The sequence below is a fragment of the Dendrobates tinctorius genome, unplaced genomic scaffold (genome assembly GCF_039654945.1).
Source record: "Dendrobates tinctorius isolate UK_male_01 unplaced genomic scaffold, ASM3965494v1 ptg000138l, whole genome shotgun sequence".
NCBI lineage: Eukaryota > Metazoa > Chordata > Amphibia > Anura > Dendrobatidae > Dendrobates > Dendrobates tinctorius.
Window position 1 is genome coordinate 8,101,845 of NW_027361806.1, and position 17,008 is coordinate 8,118,852.

At 41.1% G+C, this 17,008-nt stretch overlaps 2 long non-coding RNA genes across 2 annotated transcripts in view; one reads left to right on the top strand and one right to left on the bottom strand.

Moving 5' to 3' along the window:
• Positions 1-12,471, bottom strand: part of LOC141048685 (uncharacterized) — a 39,263-nt gene extending 26,792 nt beyond the window's left edge. The window contains exons 1-2 of the long non-coding RNA XR_012220111.1: positions 12,420-12,471; positions 5,794-5,881 (exon numbers count right to left, since the gene is read on the bottom strand). This is a non-coding gene — a long non-coding RNA (uncharacterized lncRNA). The remainder of the gene's footprint in view (positions 1-5,793; positions 5,882-12,419) is intronic.
• LOC141048684 (uncharacterized) lies at positions 5,315-16,825 on the top strand. Its single transcript, XR_012220110.1, has 5 exons — positions 5,315-5,502; positions 5,760-5,896; positions 9,999-10,023; positions 11,105-11,174; positions 15,797-16,825. It is a non-coding gene; the product is annotated as an uncharacterized lncRNA (long non-coding RNA).
• The last annotated feature ends 183 nt before the right edge of the window (positions 16,826-17,008 follow it).

Genomic DNA, 17,008 nt, shown 5'->3' on the forward strand with positions numbered 1-17,008 from the left:
CACAGGTTAGACTTCACCCGAAGTGCGCAAAGCGGGCGCTGTTCAGACACAGAGGCGCCGCAACATAAACATACAAAAACGCTGAGGCTGTTAGTGTCACTGACCACAGGGAAATGCACACACGGTATCTGGTCACAGGAGCAGGACCCAAGGCAGAGGAGCTGCGTCCATCTAGACCTACCGTGTGTGCGGCGTCGCTACTGCGGATGCCAAGGAGGGCTGCACCTGCAGCGCGGCGTAGGGCACGGCCGCTAGTCGACAAAGCTAGGAGGCAGGCGCAATGTCGGACGCTAGAGTAGAGGTGCGGAGTGTACAGTGGCCTAGGGCTTGCCACTGACTGGCACTGACTGCTGCACTAATTCCCTAGCCACATGCGTAATATCAGAGGGAAGGGGTTTCAAATGAGTCAGTCACCAGAGTCATACATCCGTCACCATTCACACATTTAGCTTGAAAAGTCTATACTATACGGTCATGTGCACTTTTTATAGCCATGCGGGACCTTCCAGATCTCCGAGATGGACCAATGAGATCTGGAGCAGGACCTGGGCACATGACTCCCAATCTCCAATGGGAGATCGCCTCATGAGCATGCCCAGTAGGAGCAGAGAGGAACTTAGTCTCTGGAGTGGTCTGCTGCAAGGTAATCTTCTCTGCAGTAGATAGACAGCAGGAGACCGCAAAATGTGAGTCTCTGGATTCCTGCAGAGCAGGCGCAGATACCAGACGCCTAACAGTATCCATGCCGTATTTTTAAATTATTTAAATAAATATTTTAAAAAAGTGGCTTGGGTCCCCCCCCCATTTTTGACAACCAGCCATGCTAAAGCAGACAGCTGGGGACTGGTATTCTCAGACTGGTAAAGGGCCATGGATATCCTTCCCCCACAGCCTAAAAATAGCAGTCCGCAGCTGCTTCAGAAAAGGCGCATCTATACTGCTCAAAAAAATAAAGGGAACATTAGACACTCTTACTGAACAGTCACATGGATGTTAGTGACCTTCCTATCATTTCTACCTGTTGTTTATTCCATTGGCACAACAGCAGGAGAAATTGAATCACAATCAGTGTTGATTTCACAGAAGTATGACTGACTTGAAGTTACATTTTATTGTTTAAGTATTCCCTTTCTTTTTTGAGCAGTATATTAGATAGAGGACTCAATTTAACACCTGGATTTATGACTCACTGCATGGATACAATTCACACTTCCACCAGATGGACTCCAGATAACTAAGAACATCATTTCCACTGCCTCTCCATTTGTAAGAAAATACCTAATTTGATTTCCTTGGCTTATCTTTAGGAAGCATCACACCCCCCACCTCATGAACAAATGTCCTACTGTAGTATCCCTTAAATGTTGTGCTTTTTCTTATTAATCTACTTGTAATCCTGCCTGAAGAAGGAGCCTCTGTGCTCTGAAAGCTTGCAACATATTATTTTCTGGTTATAGAATCATAGAATCATAGAATCATAGAATCGTAGAGTTGGAAGGGACCTCCTGGGCCATCTGGTCCAACCCCCTGCTCAAAGCAGGATTCGCTAAATCATCCCAGTCAGATGTCTGTCCAGCCTCTGTTTGAAGACTTCCATTGAAGGAGAACTCACCACTTCTCGTGGCATCCTGTTCCACTCATTGATCACTCTAACTGTCAAAAAGTTTTTTCTAATATCTAATCTGTGTCTCCTCCCATTCAGTTTCATCCCATTGCTTCTAGTCTTTCCTTGTGCAAATGAGAATAAAGTTGATCCTTCTACAATGTGACAGCCCTTTAGATATTTGTAGACAGCTATTAAGTCTCCTCTCAGTCTTCTCTTTTGCAAACTAAACATTCCCAAATCCTGCAACCTTTCCTCATAAGACAGGGTTTGCAGACCGGTCACCATTCTGGTCGCTCTTTTCTGAACTTGCTCCAGTTTGTTGATGTCTTTTTTAAAATGTGGTGCCCAAAACTGGACACAATATTCCAGATGAGGTCTGACCAAAGAGGAGTAGAGGGAAATAATGACTTCACGTGATCTAGACTGTATGCTTCTGTTAATACATCCTAGAATTGCATTTGCCTTTTTTGCTGCTGCATCACACTGTTGACTCATATTCAGTCTGTGATCTATTAGTATACCCAAGTCTTTTTCACATGTGCTGTCACTTAGCCCTATTCCTCCCATTCTATATATGCTTTTTTCATTTTTATTGCCCAGATGTAGTACTTTGCATTTCTCCCTGTTAAAAACCATTCTGTTAGTTGCTGCCCACTTCTCCAGTTTATTTAAATCTTTTTGAATCCTCTCTCTCTCTTCTCTAGCATTAGCTATCCCTCCTAGCTTAGCCAATAAAGGTGTCACTACGAGAATGCTTTTGTCATCATTGGGCAGAAAAGTATCCACATGGATTTTTCTGGCAAACACGGTACCACAATATAATTTGATATTGTACATCGTGGAAATCTCTGAAACACGTGATTCAGACTGAACCTCTGGTGGAAGATTTCCTATAACGAGGCAGATGGAGGCACTGTGGACGCTGTCTGACCTGTGATCCGGCGGTGTCCTTCTTTGTAGGATTGCATAAATGTGCCGTCGGACACAGTTTTGTGCACTTCTGAAAAGAAGGACACCGCTGAACAGAGGCTAGACGGAGTCCAGAGTAACTCTGCTGCCTCATTATAGTGAATGGATCCCTCAAAATTTCATCTGAATCGTCAGCTTCTCCCACCGATGACGCTGCAATGTAGGAAAGAGGCGGAGGGAATTCATGGAGTCGGAGAGCCGCAGATAACTACTGCGCATGCCCAAGATTCCCAGCCCCGCAGTGTGAATAAACCATAAGCGACTGCGGGGCGGGATCTCTGGCCGCGCATCCATGCAGGCGCAATAGGAAGGCCAGGAAGTCGTGAGAGAGGACGAGCAGCGGTAACTACGCATGCCCAAGAATAAATAGGACAGCGCAGGCGCCAGAATTTGAAAAGAGCGATGTGGAGGCGGAGCCAAAAATGCAGGACGACATGAGTGACGGATGTGAGGCGTCTCTGTCAGATGGGGAAAGACCTGCCCCCCGTCAAATATCAGGTATTGCTGACCAATTTTATAAACTATTATTTCTGCGGTGGAAGGTACCCTAAATAAAAGAGCCACCTTGACAGAATGCAGCATTAGTGCTGCACAAGGTGGCTCTTGGCTCTTTTACTTAAAATCGCCAGGGGGGGGGTGACAGGTTCCCTTTAATAGCCTTAATAGCCTGGGAACCTTTATGATTATTGCTTCTTTCCCAGAATATTAAAATCATGCCCCAACCGTCGACTTTCCATCAACTGTTTATGAAAATTAGCGGGGACCCCACTCGTTTTTTTTTTTGTTTTTTTTATTTATTAACAAGTACAGTAAAATACACACCCAAGGTAACCTTAGTTTACACCCTTCAGGTGTTCCAGCAGCTCGAAATTTCAGTAACCATAAAATGTCCCTCAAAGTTTCATATGAGGTTTCCAGGCCTCGCAGCTGCTCTGGTAAATTAAATTCAAGCTACCGTGTCTCACGGTATTTATTTGTAGCACAATTGATGCCACTTTTCCTGGTGTCTTCCCCTAATTTTAGATGTTTTGGCAGCTTTTTGGCCCAATGAATGTGTTGTCTATGCGTTTCGTTTTGTGTCCCATTAAAGTCAATGGGGTTCGGGTATGTTTGTCGAATGGGGTTCGGGTATGTTTGTCGAATGGGGTTCGGGTATGTTTCACCAAACTGAACCTTGAAAGGTTCACTCATCTCTAATTAGGAGACAGATTTTTGCTCATGTCAGATCATAATAATGAGGCTTATGGACAGATGTGCTCATGTGTTTCTCCATCAGCTGTCATTTTTAGAGCAGTAGTATCTGGGCACTCTGTGAGAGAGGTTGTACGGAAGCAGCTCTTTACAAATGTGGAAAACAGAGCTCAACCTGTAATACCCCCAAATCACATTTCTATCACATTTGTTAAAGGTAAAATAGTTAACTAGTCAACTGCTTTAAGCCGACACCAACTCCTTCTCCTGTTTGTCACTACTTCAGTCATTTCTATATTGCAATTGCTCTGGGTGTCACCATACAATCTACAGACAAACATCTGTGGACAAGGACTTCATATCACATGACCTATACTATTATCAATAGGTGGAGGTTATACAACAGGAAGGACATACAGAAGTCTGTAAACTCCATGGCAATCCCAGAGCAAACATAATGCCACCATTGTAAGATCAAAAAAGGGAGAGAAACCCAAAAAGGTGCATAATATTAAATTACATTTACTCTTAACAAGCACACAATACGTTACAATTTTAACTTCTCCTTTACAGTACATTTAAAATAGTGGTAGCATTAAAAAGAGAACAGAGATCGGCGTCCAAAAAACATCAACCAATGAACCTGTAGCATGTGATCAGTATTAGTAGTGGAGACTTGTGTGAAGTAGCCTTAGTAGCTATAGGCGCAACTTCCCAATGTAAAATCTGTAATAGGCCCTCACCTATCATGTGTCATTTATAATAATGGTGACTCCTTTTACAGCAGAAGGGTCTGCAGTCTTCATGGGAGCCAAAGCCCTGGTGAAACTACTTGTACTACCGGCTCTGCATGTTCAATGCAACAGGTTCATTTTCATGTTAAATAGGTGAGATATAAAAATGGGGCTTTATCATATGACTACAGTTCACCATAGAAAATGAAATGAAATGGTTTACTGAATGTAAACCATGTGTCATTTCATGTCGGGTTGGGGAATGATTTGACAAAAGCCGGCAATTGAATTAGTGGCTATTCTGCTATATATGTGTCTCAATGACATGTATGTATATATATATATATATGCATTCTATGTGTCCATAGCTATTCTTTCGTTTGTGTTATAAACCCTGTCATAGGGCTCCATTATATGTCCATTTTGCAAGCCGGCGAGAAAATCTCAGCATACGGATGGCATACGGATTACATACGGATGTTTACATGCGCAAAATACGCGACCACACCTTGCTTACGGGTGACATACGGAGCACTATTTAGGGGTCATTCATCCGTATTACGCCTGTAAACTACAGACCGTATTTTGCGTCGGTTAGTGTGACCCCGGCCTTAAAGGGAACCTGATATGTCCAAAAATGCTATTTACCTGCAGTTATAGGGTTAATTTGCAGGTAAATAGCATTAAAATCATGCTTGGGTGTCTTACTGGAAGAGCAGCTACAAGCAGAAAATAAACGTATATCCTCCCTGTGCAGCTCACTTTCAGCCATTGAGGCAGAGCAGGGAATGCTAACAGTGACAGCTCACTATAAGGTGAGTGCGGCTGTGATCACTCCCTGCAGTTTGATTGACAGCCTGCTCTGCACTCAGATGCTGCGGATAATTCCAGAGAGCGCTGAAACACTTCCAATCCAGTTAGTTTTATTGATATTCTATAGAAGCTGCTGCATCTGGTCTTCAGGCTCTTTAATAGGTGTTGTGTCTCACACAGCCTTACAAGGTGAGCAGTTTTGCATTTATTCATCAAACTTTTAACCTGGATAAGACCCTATTGTGCTTTTGTATTTCTTTATTATAACTCATCCTATAGTGAGGGAATCAATAGGCTGTTTCTGATGATACTTTCCTTGAAAGCTAAAGGCCTTAGTGTTTCAAAAATGCTGATGGAGGGCCCTACACAATGATTCCAGGTTTCAAAACTTTTGGAATGTTTGAAAGGATGGAGGTGGTGCAAATTTGCGAAATTTTCTCTTTCAGGACCTACGTCTAGTGAAAAGATTTATCCACTTACCTGCTAGGAGCAGCCCGAGCTGGGCGAGCGCCTTCCATTTCATTCTGAGATCAGAGTCTCAGATCTTTTCCTCCTGTGTCCCCAGTATCTGTGAGAAATCCAGGTAAGGTTAGTATTAACAATCACACAGTCACAACTTAAATGCTTCCTTATAAAAAAAAAAAAATGAAATATTTTCCTTGTGACGCATGGTTATCACATTTTATTGCACCTTTTGCCTTAGAAAATTTGCCTAAATAAATAGAACATTTTTTTTATGACCTTTAAAAATGATCAGAAAACAGTTATGGCCTCAGTGAGTTTAGTAAGAATTCTTCATTCATTATTATGATCCTGAATTTATTCACATTGAGATATCTGTAAAATTACAGTTTCATAAAATTATCTTTTTGTTTCTTATTTTTTTTTTTTATTAATTTTCTCCTAAAAATAGTAGTTATGATGTCTTGTAACAAATTTGCTTAGAGATAGATAGATATAGATAGATAGAAAAATTTGAGCAGAGAGCAACACCTGAACAATGGCAATAGTTGGGTCACGGTGCAAGGCTGCACAGGTACATACCAGTCCTTATATTAGAGAAATCAAAGAAGCAGCACACCATCATTTTAGTGCCAAAAAAGCTATTTTAATAGCCCATTTGTGCGCAACTTTTCGGCTCTGTCTGAGACTTGAAAAAGGCTATTAACCCCTTCCCAACCGCTGACGGGATAGTACATCAGCGGTCGGTGAGCCCACCTAAAAGCCGCGACATGTCAGCTGTTATAAACAGCTGACATGTGCCCGCAATAGGCGTGGGTGGAATCGCGATCCGCCCGCGCCTATTAACTAGTTAAATCCCGCTGTCAAACGCTGACAGCAGGCATTTAACAAGCGCTGCCGGCCGGAAATGAGCGTGTCACTGACTCCCGTCACGTGATCGGGGTCAGCAACGCGTTGCCGTGACAACCAGAGGTCTCATAGAGACCTCTATGGTTGTTGCCGGCACATTGCTATGAGCGGCACCAGGTGGTCACCGCTCATAGCAATGCAGTAAATCTAAGCATCGCCTATATGTAGCAGAGCCGATCAAGTATGGCATTCTTCTAGCCTCCTATGGAGGCTATTGAAGCATACTAAAAGTAAAAAAAAAAGTGTTTGAAACTTTTTTTTTTTTATTTTTAATCACCCCCCTTTCGCCCCAATCAAAATAAAATAATAAAAAAATCAAACGTACACATATTTGGTATCGCCGCGTTCAGAATGGCCCGATCTATCAATAAAATAAAGGATTAACCCGATCACTAAACGGCGTAGCGAGAAAAAAAATCAAAACTCCATAATTAATTTTTTTTGGTTGCCGCGATATTGCATTAAAATGCAATAACGGGCGATCAAAAGAACGTATCTGCACAAAAGTGGTATCATTAACAACGTCAGCCCGGCACACAAAAAATAATCCCTCACCCGACCCCAGATCACGAAAAATGGAGATGCTACTGGTCTCGTAAAATTGCCCTCTTTTTTCTTTTTTTTTTTTGTTAGCAAAATTTAGATTTTTTTTCACCACTTAGATAAAAAAAATGAACCTAGTCCTGTTTGGTTTCCATGAACTCGTAATGACCTGGAAAATCATAATGGCAGGTCACTTTTAGCATTTAGTGAACCTAGCAAAAAAGCCAAGCAAAAAACAAGTGTGGGATTGCACTTTTCTTTGCAATTTCACCAAACTTGGAATTTTTCTCCCATTTTCGAGTATGCGACATGGTAAAACCAATGGTGTCATTCAAAATACAACTCGTCCCGCAAAAAACAAGCCCTCGCATGGCCATATTGACTTAAAAATAGAAAGGTTATGGCTCTGGAAAGAAGGGGAGCGAAAAACGAAAATGAAAAATCGAAAAAATCTCCGGTCATTAAGGGGTTAAAATAGCTTTTTTGCACTAAAATGATGGTGTGCTGCTTCTTTGATTTTTCTAGATAGACAGATAATAGATACAAGTATAGACAGATAAATATATGGCTAGATTGATAGTAGATATTCATGTACAATGACAAAGCTGTTGATTCGCTATTGTGAAATAGTCTTCCAAGTAGCTCCACTCATTATAGTGGATGAACCTGTTTATCTGAAGGTTGAATTCTGACCCACTCCTAAATTTAGAAATAGAAAAATACATATGTATGAAATATTAATTAGATACACATATAAATAGATTTACAGAAAAAGAGGAATAGGAAAATTTAGTAATATGACTAATCCTGAGTTACATCCTGTATTTTATTTCAGAGCAGCGCTGTCTATTCTGCTGGTGCTGTCACTGTGTACATACATTACATTACTGATCCTGAGTTACATCATATATTATACTCCAGAGCTGCACTCACTATTCTGCTGGTGCAGTCACTGTACATACATTACATTACTGATCCTGAGTTATATCCTGTATTATACTCCAGAGCTGCACTCACTATTCTGCTGGTGCAGTCACTGTGTACATACATTACATTACTGATCCTGAGTTACATCATATATTATACTCCAGAGCTGCACTCACTATTCTGCTGGTGCAGTCACTGTACATACATTACATTACTGATCCTGAGTTATATCCTGTATTATACTCCAGAGCTGCACTCACTATTCTGCTGGTGCAGTCACTGTGTACATACATTGCATTACTGATCCTGAGTTACATCCTGTATTGTACCCCAGAGCTGCACTCACTATTCTGCTGGTGCAGTCACTGTGTACATACATTACATTACTGATCCTGAGTTACATCCTGTATTATACTCCAGAGCTGCACTCACTATTCTGCTGGTGCAGTCACTGTGTACATACATTACATTACTGATCCTGAGTTACATCCTGTATTATACTCCAGAGCTGCACTCGCTATTCTGCTGGAGCGGTCACTATGTACATACATTGTATTACTGATCCTGTATTGATCCTGAGTTACATCCTGTATTATACCCCAGAGCTGCACTCACTATTCTGCTGCTGGAATCACTGTGTACATACATTACATTACTGATCCTGAGTTACATCCTGTATTATACTCCAGAGCTGCACTCGCTATTCTGCTGGTGGAGTCACTGTGTACATACATTACATTACTGATCCTGAGTTACATCCTGTATTATACTCCAGAGCTGCACTCACTATTCTGCTGGTGCAGTCACTGTGTACATACATTACATTACTGATCCTGAGTTACATCCTGTATTATACTCCAGAGCTGCACTCGCTATTCTGCTGGAGCGGTCACTATGTACATACATTGTATTACTGATCCTGTATTGATCCTGAGTTACATCCTGTATTATACCCCAGAGCTGCACTCACTATTCTGCTGCTGGAATCACTGTGTACATACATTACATTACTGATCCTGAGTTACATCCTGTATTATACTCCAGAGCTGCACTCGCTATTCTGCTGGTGGAGTCACTGTGTACATACATTACATTACTGATCCTGAGTTACATCCTGTATTATACAAATGTGCAAAAGAAAGAATCCCATTTGTACATACTTTCCATCCACTAATGCCCAGAGTCTATTCTATTATCAAAAAACACTGGCCCCTCCTCTTTAAGGCTTACCCTGACGTCGGCTCTTTTGAAGCACCAGTTTTAATCTGCACTAAACGCCCTACTAATATTCGCGATAAAGTGGTTAGGGCTGACATAGGCAGTAAACTTCCTACAACTACGCAGAGGCTACTTGCCCCTCGCCGTTGCGGCACATTCCCTTGTCTGAGTTGCGCAGCCTGTTCGAATGTGATTAGGTCAGACAGTATTACTCATCCAAGGACAGGTAAATCCTTCCCTATACGTGGCTACTATACATGTGATTCGAACTTTGTGGTTTACCTGGTAAAATGCCCATGTGGCCTCCTCTACGTAGGGGAAACAACCCAGCATGTTAAGGACCGCATTGCCAGCCACAAATCAACAATTAGGTGTCAAAAAAACTGGTTACCTTTACCTGAACATTTCACTAAATACCGACATTCAGTGGCACAATTAAAATTTCAGGTAATCGAGCATGTACCACGCCCAAGGAGAGGGGGCGACCATGTTAAATTATTAAGAGAGAGAGAAACCTATTGGATACACAAGCTAGACACTCTAGCCCCTAAGGGGCTTAATAGGGAGATAGACTGGCTCCTATAACTGCTAATAACCTTTTCCCTGCTTTTTCTGTTATTTTTCAGACTCGCTAACATGCTATTACCCTAGGTGAGTTTTGCTCCGCCCACTGGACTCTTATTTTGGATTTTTTATTTTTATTTTTTATTTTTTAATTTTCATTTTTTAGTCTTTTATCTTTTATTTTCTACTTTATTTTCTTCATAACCCTATATATACAATGCATGCATATTTAACTAGTTGCGCATGGTCAGCAACATTGTTGGTTTTTTATTTTTATTTTATTTTGTTTTTTCATTTTTTCATTCCCTGTTTTTATTTTTATTTTTATTTTTATTATTATTTTTTAATTTCATTCGCTTATTCTTTATTTACCATTTTTGTTATTTATTTTTTCCTTTTGCATATTCCATTTTCTTTTCATGGTTTATTGTTTTCCATATGCCTGCTTGTATATTAACTTTTCTTATTATTCTTTTGCAATACTATGATGCTGTCCACATGTCATACAATTATAGCCTCTACGCACTTTACACACACTATTCGGCGCTATCAGTTAAATTACAGGGACGCCAAATCTGCTGATCACCCTGACAACCATCACAGACATGCGCAGTGTCTATATTAAGACAGCGCGACGTCACTTCCGGTTCAGGGGTTTTACTTCCGGCCGGATGCGGCCACCTGGGCTCCCATATAAATACAGCCATATACTGAGGGTTATAGCATGACGCCATTGCAGCCAGGCGCGGGAGCGCCGCTTTACAGCACTATAATCACAGGTAACTCTCCCTCCAAATGACATCTATATTAGAGCGCTATTACATAGTAAATTTACTGATATTTTGCACATTATGCACAACACACATAGTAATGTAAGACGTCCTGCATTCTTCTAAGAACGTTGTTTAAACATGGCCATCTTGTGTGGATTTATTAATCTCATTATACTATTTAGACATTTTGTGGGCTAATACTTTTTGATGACATTACCATATACTTGATCAATAGGAGCATAAGTCTTCTCATCACAAGGATGGTAGTTATGCTTTTCCCCATAATGCTGATGCACTATACACCACACACAGATAACCAAACCAGAATAACTACGGTTACAACTTTATTTATTTTTCTATTTTTATTAACCATGATGTTGGCGAATTCCTTTCAGCCGTTTTACTTGGGCTATTCTCTTGGGAGTTCTCTTGCAATCTATTCAAAAGATTTGAAAACGGATTCAGGTAATCCTTTTCTTTCCCCCTATTCCCCTTATTCTATTGAGTATGGTACTAGCTTTCTGGGCTTTTGCTCCAGCTTCGTACATCCATGCTCTCTGTGAAAGCAGTATAATGTCTATGTATATATGTGTTTTTATCACTGTATTATATTTGGATAATGTGATGTTTATTTGGTGTTGTATATTCTCTTTTCTGTTTTTTCTGCAATTGTTTTTTGGTCTCTGTATATATTTTGATGTATTTTTCTCTATTTTGCAGCGATAAACTGATAAAGGCTCGGGCTGAGCCGAAACGTCGTTATATATATCGCTTCTATCTAGTGCTTTATATTCTTTTTTGGCTCCCACATCTTTTGTACATAATAAAATGAACACTTGTTGGCATTATATTTCTCTGAGTGTGCGGTGATTCTATATTATTATTGGTAATAGGACCTACAGGTCCGTTACACCTGCACCTCAATAATAAGACTTGAGTGCACGCTATTTTTCTTGATTATACCCCAGAGCTGCACTCACTATTCTGCTGCTGGAATCACTGTGTACACACATTACATTACTGATCCTGAGTTACATCCTGTATTATACCCCAGAGCTGCACTCACTATTCTGCTGGTGCAGTCACTGTGTACATACATTACATTACTGATCCTGAGTTACATCCTGTATTATACCCCAGAGCTGCACTCACTATTCTGCTGGTGCAGTCACTGTGTACATACTGTACATTACCTTATTTATTGTATACTGACCCTGAGTTATATCCAGTATCTTACTCTCCATGATTCAAGTTTCAAAGATCAAATTTTCAGCATTTGCTGCTTGTTCGGTGTCAGATGATATAGTAAAGTTCGCTCCCCCCTTGCATTACATGAGGTTTGCTAAGCAGTTAGAGAAGATATCTATCCATACACTTGCTGACTGTAGCCGGTAACAACATACAGCCAAGATGTAACAACTTCAGCTCCAGGATATAATCTGGGCTTTAAGAAAGGATATGTTTTTTGATCGGACATACATTTTCTTAATGTACTTTAACTGCAAAATATGTATTCATTGCATTATATATGTATATATCCTCCTAATAGTCCACATTAAAAGCACAGTGGACCATTGAGTTTGGATATGTAAATATTATTTGCTATCTTTTCTCAGATACTGTTCCAGGAGCTTTAAGTAAAATAACTTGGAATAAACAAATAATTTTCTAGGAATAAATGACAAAAACAATGAGATTTTCCATCCTCACCTGAGTGCTTATACCCCCTGTATATTCCTCCTGGCTGATAAAGGGAAGTGTGAGGCCTGGAAGGCGACAATGGCTTAAATAAAGGGGGCAGTGCCAACTAGTTACATGAGTCAGGTACCTGCACAGAATACCATCCCCTTTCCCTGCTCACACCTGACACTGGGATGCAGGAATAGCAGGACATCTCAATTAGTACAGTCATCACCATTATAAAATGGAATACAAGTATGTGAGGAATGAGAGAACGAAGCAGAGACAACCCCAGGCGGGGCCACAGCTCCTGTCACAATCCTAGACCCGGCGAATGTCACAGTTATTCTTGCTATATATAATTGTGACTGTCAGGATGTATAAATAGAAAAATACTTTTTTTTTTAACACATATTCTTTTTTAGCCTGTGTACGGAATGTTTCAGCCCAGTATACTTAGTCCTTTTTGAATACTTGAATCATTTGCATGCACAGGCTGATAAAAGCTGTATTGTTCACTTTTTCTGAACTACAAGGCTGTTTTTTTCTTAAAAATTGTCTCTGAACAGCCATTGAGCTCAGTGATTGGCTATAGCAGTGACTCATGATGTCCGCCCAACATCATTACTGCAGCAAAAATCTTGTCGGCTGCTTCCAATAACCCTGCTGCCTGTCAGCGGTCTTTAGGACTTCAGGTGTTTGCCTGCAGCTTCCATGGTATTCAGACTTTCTAATTACTCCAGAGTTCTGTCGGCAACCTGTTCCCGGTATTATCGGATATCTGCTGCGTATTTAGAGGTTTCCAGGGTGTCTCTCAGCTGCCTTCATCTTCCATGGTATATACTTTCTTACACCAAAAAATTGTCTGCTACCTGTCTGCAGTCCCTCCTGCTTGCCTGCCGCTTTCAGTAACCCTGATACCGGTTAGTGGCCTTCTGTACTTCATCTAATTGCCTGCGGCTTCCAGTAACCTTACTACCTGTCAGTGGACCTCAGGAATTCACCTGTTTGTTTACGGCTTCAATAACACTGCAACCTGTTAGCGGTCTTTATGACTTCATCTGTTTGTCAGCGGGTTTCAGGACCCCTTTAAGACTCTCAATTTGCCTCTATGTGTCCACCTGTGGCGTCCAGGACATTACATGTCTGCTTGTGGCTTACATGACCCTTTTAACACTTTCCATTTGCCTCTACGTGTCTGCCTGTGGCTTCCTAAACGTTTCCTGTCTACTTGCAGCTTTCAGAATCCGTTTATGACTTAGTTTGCCTTTGTAAGGAAGAGGAACAGCATCCGGTCTGGGTGAAAAATTGTATCAAAAATTTATTCTGCCAGTACAAATTACAACGTTTCGGCCATATTGTGGCCTTTTTCAAGTATAACATAACAGCACATATAGGGGGAATCTTACATACTCTGAAAAACAGGCATTGATTAATCTTTCAAAAAATACTGCTATTACGATAAAAGCTGCAGATAAAGGTGGTGCGGTAGTTGTTATGGATACGGACAAATATAAGATGGAGATTCTTGGCCAACTTTCTGATACTGCAGTGTATGTTAGATTGACTAGTGACCCTACCCCCCGTTTCTTGAGTGAATTGCGGCTCTTGGTAGATGAGTCCTTGCTTAATGGACTCATTGATCAGAAGCTATCTGAATATTTGGTGGTGGATGCTCCCCAGACACCAATACTATATACGTTACCGAAAATACATAAAAGTTTGGAGAATCCACCTGGGCGTCCCATAGTATCTGGGAGGGGGTCATTATGTAGTAAGGTTTCGATTTTTCTTGACAAAGTATTGCGACATTTTGCTACCTCAGCACGGTCTTATATTGTAGACATGAATGATTTTTTGCAGAAAATTAGTGATATTAAAGTTACTCCTCATATGATGCTTGCATCCTTTAATGTGGTTTCTCTGTATATGTCCATTGAGCATGATAGGGGTTTGGAGGCCGTCGATGTGGTGCTGACAGGCTCGGACATGGCGCCAGAGTGTGCACAACTGGTCCTAGCACTGTTAGGTTTCATCCTCAGGAGAAATGTTTTTCTCTTTGGGGATGACTATTACCTACAGTACTGCCATGGGGTCCAATGTGGCCCCAACCTATGCTAACATCTATATGGCGGTATTCGAGGACCGGTATGTGTACAATTCCATCTACTGGTGCCATGTCCGGGCCTGGTGGCGCTACATCGACAATATCTTCTGTATCTGGGATAGTAGTCTGGAGGATCTTCTTGATTTTCAAAATGAATTGAACAATGTATTCTCTGAGCTGAAGTTTACATTGACCCACTCTTATGATCAGGTCCAATTTTTGGACACGCTGGTCTATAAGAAAGATGAGTCTCTGTATACCGATCTTTTTGTAAAAGAGACAGATAGGAATAGTCTTTTGGTGTATGATAGTAATCACCCAAGACGGATGGTGGAGTCACTTCCATGGAGTCAGATGTTACGTGTACAGAGGAATGTCAAAGAGGATGATAAGTTGGATTTAAGATTGGACCAGATGTGTAAAAAATTTGTTAATAGGGGTTACCCGATGGATCGAGTTAATTCTTATAGAGTTAAGGCTCAAAATACATCGGTGGAGGATTCTAGTCGTAAGCGAACTAAAGGGCCTATGAGACGTGTTCCTTTTGTCTCAACATATTGCCCAGTTAGTGGCAGGATTGGAGGTATCCTGAACAAACATTGGAGCCTCTTACAAAAGGGTCTGCCTCAGATATCAGAATTTGTGGACAGGCCATTGCTTTCATATAGACGTGGATACAATCTTAAAGATAGATTGGTAAGGTCAGATATTGGTTCATCAAGTCAACGTACAAAGGACAATATGTCCTCCTAAGATGGGCAATTTCCCATGTTTGGGATGTGCCTGTTGTGGCAATATGTTAAAAGGTGATAGTTTCAATCACCCTCGAACAGGAAAAAAGTTCTCTATTAAAGAGAGGTATACGTGTTCATCAAGTTTTGTGATTTACTTGATTTTGTGCCCATGTGGGCTAATGTATATAGGAGAGACCACCATGGAGATTAGGGCTCGCATTAGTAAGCATAAGAGTACAATTAGGACTAAACTTGTGGAGTTTCCGATTCCGAAGCATTTTTTAGAGTGTAGACATTCAGTGAACCAGTTACGATTTAGAGTGATAGATGGGGTTCCTGTATTGAGACGTGGGGGTGATAGGGTTAAGATGTTGAAGAAAAAGGAGCTGAGATGGATATCGATTCTTGATACGTTGCAACCAAGGGGTTTTAACTTGGATTATAATCTACATACTTGTGTCACCTAATCCCTCACTTTGTGTCATTATTCTCTGTTATGGGTATATACTTATCTATGTGGCCTTTTATGGTCTTTTAATCAAATGTTTTATTATTTTATTTTTTAGTGTTTATAGGTGATACATTTGGATGGAGTGGAGGACACGGGGACTGAACAGTCCTGAATTACGAAGAGGATGTTGTCCTTTGTGAATTTTTGTCGTTATTTCTTGCATGCCAATCCCCGTGCCCTCTTTTCTGTTTTTCTCTTCTTTTTTTCTTTTTTGTAATTATCCCAATTTTGCTCCTTATATATTGTGAAACGTATGCTAATCTTGTAAAGTATGGAATATTATTAAAGTTACTATGGATATGGTTCCTTGATTCCAAATGTGGTATTACACTTGTTTTTGTTAATCAGCGCATGCGCGGGTTTGTGAGGGAGTGTGGTGTGTGATCGCGTGCTCTGGGCCTCTGCGCGTGCGCGGTCCTCCCCGGTGGGCGGTTCGTGTGGCTGATCCCTTGCATAGCACCGCGCATGCGCAGTGCTTTGTGACGGAGACGTCACGTGACCGGGTCTGCGGGGATGGGCGGCGCGCGCGCCGTGACCTGGTGGTGCGCGTCATCTGACTGCGCTCCTGATACAACCTGGCTCTGGCTGATGTTGTCATATGGGTGAGAGGGAACTCTGCCGATATATGGATTTGTGAGTCCTCATATGATTGTTCCATTGGGGTTGGCGCCACTATTATGTGATCAGGGATTGGCGGTTTATATATGGATATGTATTACTGCAAGTGATTGGTGCGTTATTTCTATGGATACCTTTGATGCATCACGACCATTGGTGGGCTGATTTGGGGATCGTTGTTTATATATGAAATGCTTTTGCAATATTTATAATATGATTGCGATTATTATTGTTAACGACTAGATAAACTGTGCTATTTAATATATATGTATCTGATGGATGTATTTATATGTATTTTATGTATGAATTTCTGTGATGGGTGTTACCTAAATGTTGATTGGCTGTGCCACACTATAAAAGGCCACCATATGTGCTGTTATGTTGTACTTGAAAAAGGCCACAATATGGCCGAAACGTTGTAATTTGTACTGGCAGAATAAATTTTTGATACAATTTTTCACCCAGACCGGATGCTGTTCCTCTTCCTTATTTGGACTATCGTTCATTTGGGTCTATGAACCTTTGAACCGGCATCCACCCCTCCATTGTGCTGTCAGCTGCTTTTTGCTGTTTATTGTTTGGACTCTGGCGGGCTTGCACCGGATTGAATATGGAAACTGCTAATCCAGAGGTGGGTGAACTGGATACT